Below are 6,644 nucleotides of genomic sequence, written 5' to 3'. Positions count from 1 at the left end.
TATATATACACACATATATATATATACATACATACACACACACACATAAAAATGGTTATACATAGAGAAAGTGACAGACAGAGACGTACGATACATGAGCACCAACAGATAAGAGAAAGACAGAGAGAGAGAATGACTGCGTACGGTTATGTGTGTGTACGTGTGGGTGTTTGTGTGTGTATGTGTGTATGTGTGTTTGTGTGTGTGTGTGTGTTTGTGTGTGTGTGTGAGTATGTGCCTGTATGTTTGTCTACAGTTTTGGCATGTGGTGTTGTCTGATGAAATCATGAGAAACATGCATAGCATTCACTCACACCAAGTCATTTGACCTTTCACTCCGCTACCCCCGAAAAAAAAACAACAGCCACAACAAGAACAACGGCGATAACAACGGCGCCACTATCATAAAATAACAACCAATACAACAAGAACAAGAACAAGAGCACCTGTAACAACAACAACAACAACAGCAACACCTCAACAACAACAGTAATAACAATGACAACAATAACAGTCGCGGTGTTAACTGTTTTAAAAAGTAACATGAAAACCAGTTATGATATAAAACAACATATTTAACAACAACAACAACAACAACAGCTACAATGCCAACAGTCGCAGCAATCACATCAGTAACAATAACATCAACATCAACAAAAACAACCAGAGTAGAAGCATAAATGGAAATAAGTAGCTGTAGAGAGTGATGACAGCAGGAATGGCTGAAGAAGCAAGAAAACGGCGGGAAACATATCAGAACGTCACCAACTTTGATTGCAATACCACCACCACCACCACCACCACCACCACCAATACCAACGACAACAACAGCAACAACATTGACTACAACGACGATAGCGACGTCAAAAACAGCGACAACGGTAGTCACAGCAACGGCAACGACGACGAAAACAACAATAACAATAACGAGAACAACGAGAACAACAGCATCAACAACAACTGCAATGGAAGCGCTGAAAGTATTCGTAAATCTGATGACAGTTGCAACAAAGACAAGCGTCAAACATTTGGCGACGACTTTGGCCCAAATCTTGTTCGCGTCTTTCGTCAGTTCTTATTGATGTCTGCTGCTAAGAACCGCACGAGTCAAGTTCGGTTTGTAGAAGTAGAAAAAGCTTTAGAGTAGGCCATCCAAACCCGAGGATTTGCCTCTTGCACGACCAGACACGACCTTCAGTACCTCAGCAGAAGTTATCAGTCTTTACCAACAGTCCTTCTCTCCTGGTGATAGTTATGGCAGAGGGGGGAGGTAGGCAAGGAAGCTTACCGTATTCAGTCTCTAGCTTTAACTAAAATTAAATCTTTCTAATTTCCGAACAGGGTTAGCATTCTTGAATGGAGGAGACAAGTTGATATCAACAGCAGTACTCCACTGGTAGTGGAGGTGCAATGGCCCAGTGGTCAGGGCAGCGAACTCGTGGTCATAGGATCGCTGTTTCAATTCCCAGACCGGGCGTTGTGAGTGTTTATTGAGCGAAAACACCTAAAGCTCCACGAGGCTCCGGCAGAGGATGTTGGCGATCCCTGCTGTACTTTTTCACCACAACTTTCTCTCACTCTGACTTCCTGTTTCTGTTGTGCTTGTAATTCAAAGGGTCAGCCTTGTCACACTGTGTCACGTTGAATATCCTCGAGAACTACGTTAAGGGTACACGTGTCTGTGGAGTGCTCAGCCACTTGCACGTTAATTTCACGAGCAGGCTGTTCCCTTGATCGGATCAACTGGAAGCCTCGACGTCGTAAGCGACGGAGTGCCAACAACAACTCAACTGGTACTTTTTATTGTAGCGATGAAAAGGATGAAAAAGATGAAAAGCAAAGTCGGTGCCGGCGCCATTTGAACTCACAATGTAACGATTTTGGAAGTTTGTCGCCGTACATAAATAAATAATAAAATAAAAACACAAAACACGGAGAATAAGTTGCTAAAAATCAGATAAATCTGGTTAGGATCAAATAGCATGCATCGATCGTGATCGATAGGGCGATTTATTCCAAGAGCTGACTCACACAAAGGGAAAGCTCGTGGTTCCATTTCTCCACAACCATCCTAAGCGGTTTGTCTACATGCTTAACTAGTTCTCCTTTTATATTGTTTTCGCTGCTCGCTAAACTCTATCGATTCTATTCTGAATTTCTCGTCAACAACCATTTAACTTACACGTTAAGCTCATCGCTGTAAACAGGAAACAAAGTATTTAACTGCCAGTAACTGGACTGTATATGTATTCTTATCGGTTAGATTATGACCTGCAGGACACGATGCAATCTGTCTAAATCCATGTTAGCTTCTCTTGTGGTCGCAGATTTAATTATTATTGTTAATGTTGTTGGTGTTGTTGTGGTGATGGTGATGGTGATGGGGATGGTAGTAGATTCGATTGGTTGTGGTGGATGGCTGGGGTTGCTAAGGGCTCTTTGGCATTTCGTCAATCTTTCTCTTCTTTTCTTATTCGGAATTGGATAACCGACTGATGTACTTTTCGTTTTGCCCTTTAAGGGAACGTTTCCACGTCTTACTTCTTCCTGATATTTGATGAGAAATTGGAGCAGTCAGAAGAGACGAAAGGGTAGTAGTAGTAGTAGTAGTAGTAGTGGTGGTGGTGGTGGTGGCGGCGGTGGTGGTGGTAGTAGTAGTAGTAGTAGGAGTAGGAGGAGGAGGAGGAGGTGGAGGTGGAGTATGTAGATTTGTTGATATCCTTGTGTGTATGAGTGTGTCTGTGTGTTTGTGTTGATGTAGTTAGGAGAGCATTCCTATTTACGGCAGCGGTAATCTCCTGTCGTACGCGGGTGTTAGTCTGTGTGTGACTTCTGTTGCAGTTGATCGTGACTGCTGTTGTTGTTGTGGTTGCTTTGTCGACAGTTTTGCGGTACTTCTGCGTTTTGGGTCCAGCCGCGAGTAGAAGTCACTGAGGTGACTGGTGCTAACAGACATGTGATACTTGGTCCTTAACGCATTCATCACAACGAGCAGTTTGGTGTTGTTTGGAAGGTCTACTGATCAATGACTTTCTAGAATTTCATAGATGATCCATGGTTTGTTTCACATTGTTTTCATATTCAGGACTCCAGAAAAAGGTACCTTATGCCATATTCTGTCCTGAATATGAAAGCAATGTGAAACAAACCATGGATCATCTATGAAATTCTAGAAAGTCATTGATCAGTAAGAAAACGGTATACACACACGCACATACACACACGAACACATACACATACACACATGCACATACACACGCACATATATATATATATATACGTACATATATATACATACTAAATATATATATATATATATATATATATATGTATATATATATACACACACATGCATATATATATATATATATATATATATGCATATTTATATATACATACATACATACATATTTACATATGGAATTTAATAAATACATATATATGTGTGTGTATTTACGCAGAGAGATTGATAAATAGACAGATAAAGAGAGAGAGAGAAGATGGACAAACAGTCAAACAGTGAGATGAAAGGAAAAAAAGAAAACGGGAAAGGAAGGATAGAAGATAAACAGACAAGCGATAAGAAAGACAGACAGAAAAAGAAAGAAAGAAAGAAAGAAAGAAAGAAAGAAAGAAAGAAAGAAAGAAAGAAAGAAAGAAAGAAAGATATAGATCTGATAGTCGTTTTCTTTTTCTTTAAAGAAAGGTTATATCAACATTTATAATATGAGAGAGAACAAAATAGAATTTATTCACTTTTAATGGCTTCGTCTCCAGGACTACATCATATTATTTCATCTTTACGGTCCTCTTCGTCGTACTTGTTTGACAAATGGCTTGATTTGGGTCCGTGTGTGTTTGAATTGTAATGTATACAACTTCGGACAACTTAGTAGCGTCGCAGTGTCTGTCTAAAAAGACATATATATTCATACAATTGTCTTCATAGAAGATATACGCTGTTATATTTACTGTTATCGTGGATGTTCTTTCTGTAGGAGACGAGAAACGAGAGCTCTGCAATTTGTTGCGCAGGAGTGGCTGTGTGGTAAGTGTCTTCTACGATGGTCTCGAGCCGACCAAAGCTTTGTGAGTGGATTTGGTGGACGGAAGCTGTAGACGTCCCCGTAACTTAGCGGTTGGGCAAAAGAGTTCCGATAGAATAACTACTAGGCTTAAAAAGACGGAAACAGAAAGAAGCCCGTTGTATATATATATATGTATTTGTGTGTCTGTGTTTGTCTCACCACCATTGTTTGACAACTGATGTTGGTGTGTTTACGTCCCCGTAACTTAGCGGTTGGACAAAAGAGACCGATAGAATAAGTACTAGGCTTACAAAAAGTAAGACCTGGGGGGGGGGTCGATGCCAAATTGAACAATATTGTCGGTTGGTGTCGAAATTGTGATGTTATTTGGAGGATGAACACGACAATGTCTGCTGTGCCTTTTCTTTTCCTCAATATTCACTTGTTTTTTTTTGTGCCATCTTTTTCATAGGATAAATCCTGAGGATGGTAATTTAATCAGGCTGTGATGGTGTTTTGATCTGCTTGGATCAGTAAAAAGCTTCCATATGGTCGACACAACGCGCGGCCGGGAATCGAACTCGCGACCTTGCAATCGAGAGCCGAATACCCTAACCACCAAGCCACGTTCCCTCAGCCGAATCCACTCACAAATCTTTGGTCAGCCTGAAGCTATAGAAGAAAACACTTGCCCAAGATGCAACGCTGTGGGAACGAACCCGGAACCATGTTGTAGAGAAGCAAGCTTCTTAACCATAAGCAATGTTCTTTCACAAAGTTCATTCCATCCTGACCCAACCAAATTATCTGCCAATCGGAGGTTTAGAGTGGGGCTTCCATTCCAACTAATAATAGAGATTACGTCATAATGTTCATGTCCCGAAGCCAGATGCATCTCTTTATTGTATGAATCAAATGAACTGGAGAGGCTTCTGTGTGAGATAAGCAGAGCAATTTCACTGGTTCCCAGTCTTTATTATTACTGTATATTATATTAGATTACGATATATTATATCAACAGTAAATGATAAGGGAACGCTGCGTGTTCATGGACATGGCAGAAATGTTAATACTGAAATGATGCGAATATTTTGCTGAATATATATTTTATATATACGTATTGAGTGCGTTTTTCCCGGTTAATGTTTAAATAATTTTATGTCAAACTATGTATATTAATTACACACGCATGTGCACGCACACACACATACGTGTATATGCAAGCATGTATGTATGTATGTATGTATGTATGTATGTACATACGCATGTACACAAAAACACGCACGCACGCACGCAGACACACAAACACACACATACACGTGTATATAGTTTTCTAACTTTCACTTTCTTCAATGTCATTGCTTTCACTTCTTTCAATGTTATTAGATTGCGGCCAGGCTGGGGCAGCGGTTTGAAGGATTGTAGATGAATAATTTGTTTTGTCTAATACTTGTTATAGACGTCTATTTTACAGGGACGTACAAAAGCCAACGTGAGATATCAAGTGAATGTAGGAAGGGGGTGACAAACAGACACAAATATGCACGCACACGTAAACGACGGGCTTCCACACAGTTTCCATCTACCAAATTCACTCACAAGGCATTGGTCAGCCTGGGGTTGTAATAAAAGACTCTTGTCCAGGATGATGCACAGTAGAACTGAACCCGAGACCACGCGGTTGCAAAGCAAGCTTCTTAACAATACAGCCCTGCCTGCCCATATGTATGCATGTATGGATGTATGTATGTATGTATGTATGTATGTATGTATGTATGTATGTATGCATGCATGTATGTATGTATGCGTGTAAGTATGTCTCTATGTCTGTTTGTCTATCTGTCTGTCTCTGTCTGTCTGTCTGTCTGTCTGTCTGTCTGTCTGTCTGTCTGTCTGTCTCTCTCTCTCTCTGTCTCTCTCTCTGTCTGTCTGTCTCTCTCTCTCTCTCTCTCTCTCTATATATATATATATATATATATAGATAGATAGATAGATAGATAGATAGGTAGATAGATAGATAGTCAGATAAGTGCATGTATGCCTGTAAATATATATTTTATGTATGTATCCATGCACACATGTATGTATCCATGCACACATGTATGTATATACATGTAAGTGCTTACATGTATATACAGCTGCTAGTGTTCTGTATGCGTAGATGCCTAAGTATATGTTTTTTTAATGCATGTATCTATATAAGAATGGACACCGGAAACCGTATTGCGATGACAAATGAGATGGCATTACTGTGGTAGAAATATCCCAATCTGTACAGACACTCTCCAGGAAATGTGGCGTAAATACTGTATTGAATATGGTGGTCGATGATTGATTGGCAGGAAGATAGATAAGTTTCTAAGTAGGTAGGTGGACTGTTAAACAGATAGATAAGTACGTAGATTGTTAAGCAGTTAAATGAATAGAGACAGTCAGATATATATATATATATATATATATATATAAATTAAGGTACTCAGAAATCTGGATGTTTGTACATTTACAGATTTTTATTAATGTCACATATTAAATATAGCGCTTTTCACCTAGTCGTGTAGGATTTGAAAATCCTACACGACTAGGTGAAAAGCGCTATATTTAATATGTGACATTAAT

The sequence above is a fragment of the Octopus bimaculoides genome, chromosome 19 (genome assembly GCF_001194135.2).
Source record: "Octopus bimaculoides isolate UCB-OBI-ISO-001 chromosome 19, ASM119413v2, whole genome shotgun sequence".
In the NCBI taxonomy this organism is placed as follows: domain Eukaryota; kingdom Metazoa; phylum Mollusca; class Cephalopoda; order Octopoda; family Octopodidae; genus Octopus; species Octopus bimaculoides.
The sequence above is the reverse complement of the archived record's forward strand: the minus strand, read 5'-3'. Positions refer to the sequence as shown.